Here is a 1,924-nt window from a genome sequence, read left to right as displayed (position 1 = left end):
GTCCTGTGGTGTTCTGCTAATAAGGACAGCGACATCAGCATACTTAAGGTAAGCTAAATTCCTGTTACCAGTCCAGTCCAATGCTTCTCCACCATCCCCAACTGTTCTATGCATTACCAAATCCATGGGGAGGATAAACAACATAAGTGCCAACACATTCTTGTGGAGTACCCCACTGTTCACTGGAAGTTCTTTTGATAGGACTCTGCTAACATTACCTTTGCTCTTGCTATGCTCATGAACGTACTTAATCAAATTCACATATTTAAGAGGGACTCCATAATAACGCAGGACTATCCACAAAATTGGCCGGTGCACACTATCAAAAGTCAAAAGGTTTTTCATAGTCCACAAATGCCATCGAAAGTGGATTTCTAATTTATATTCTACATATTGCTCTACGTGTCTTAAAATGAAAATTTGGTCGGTACAACTTCTACCTTTTCTAAATCCGGCTTGTTCATCACTCAGCTTTTCATCAATTTTTCTCTCTAGTCTCTTTAGAATTGAGCATAATCTATATTTTCTTGACAACTAACGTTAGTGTGATTCCTCTGTAATTATTGCATCAGTTAGATCTTTTTTTTTCCCCTACTCCTGGCTTCCGTTCATCAGGTCTGAGTGTCTGTTTGTGTCTTTGTTAACATGACTTGAAAATATATGAAGGTTTTCTTCCTTGGAACAATTGGTTCGTTTTTATTGGATCTACGATGATTTTCATAACTAGTTTCTTTGTTTATTTTAAAATATGAATGGTGTAATGTTAATACTTGGTAATGATTGTGCATAGTGAATCGTATTCCGAAAGGATCCCCATTTTGACGCAATGGCTTACGTTTCGGTATGTCAACTCAAAAAACGATTGTTGATACTAAATTTAAACCTCAGCGTTCGATTCTCAACACATTGGAATTGTCAGGTTCAAAAGGGCTGAAATCACGTTCTTCCTCCAGCACGTGTGACTGGGTGAGAGGCTGACGGCAATCGTATCTGTCCTTACTAAGTCATTTCGCTGATTAAGCATCTAATGGCTCCTGCTCTGCCAGATCTCCTATCTCATTAAGAACCTTATTATGGTGCTCCTTTTTGGAAAGGATTACGGTTTAATAAAAACGCAGGCGGAGCTTTTTTTAAGCTTCAGTAAATGTCATTGGATAAATAGCAACAAGACATAAAGTACAATAATACCCAAATGAATAACATATATTCTCGAAGTGTTTTGTTTTTCTCTCAATAAAATAACCATGCTGGCTCAAGTGGGACTTTTATCAAAATACCAGGAGGACTCTTGTGAATCTCTATAAGAATATAATCTTGTCTTTTCCTTTTTGTTTAATACGAGAGAGTTTTGTGACTCGTACAATCTCAGCTGACGCCATTTTATACAATTCATGCGTCTTTCATGTGGGAAATGTCGAGTATTCTCATATGATTGTGTTGTTTTTACCAAGTTTTGATTGATCCTGCAGAGAGCAGTGCTGTGTGCAGGATGTATGACGATTTTGTCCCAAAACGCGCGCTCTCTCTCTCTCTCTCTCTCTCTCTCTCTCTCTCTCTCTCTCATATATATATATATATATATATATATGTATATATATATATATATATATATATATATTGTGGAAAACGTTTAGATAATCGTATAGTTTCATGTAACTGCGATCCCTTAAAGGGGAACTTGAATCCAGAGGCCATTATTTCTGGTTGAATATTTGCAGGAAATTCGGACTCGATTACTCTTGCTTTCTTCACTCGAATTGCCGGGGGTTCATGGACGCTCGGGAGAATATTTAATTCAGCCGGAAATTGCCTTTGAGGAGGTATCGAGTGGAACGAAAATAGAACTTGGCTTGGTATATGAAAGTTTTTTTTTAATGTTGTTACTCTTCCTAACATATTTTGTATTAATTGTTCATTTTTTATT

This window comes from Palaemon carinicauda, chromosome 3 (genome assembly GCF_036898095.1).
Source record: "Palaemon carinicauda isolate YSFRI2023 chromosome 3, ASM3689809v2, whole genome shotgun sequence".
Taxonomy (NCBI): domain Eukaryota; kingdom Metazoa; phylum Arthropoda; class Malacostraca; order Decapoda; family Palaemonidae; genus Palaemon; species Palaemon carinicauda.
This window is presented reverse-complemented; position numbering follows the sequence as displayed.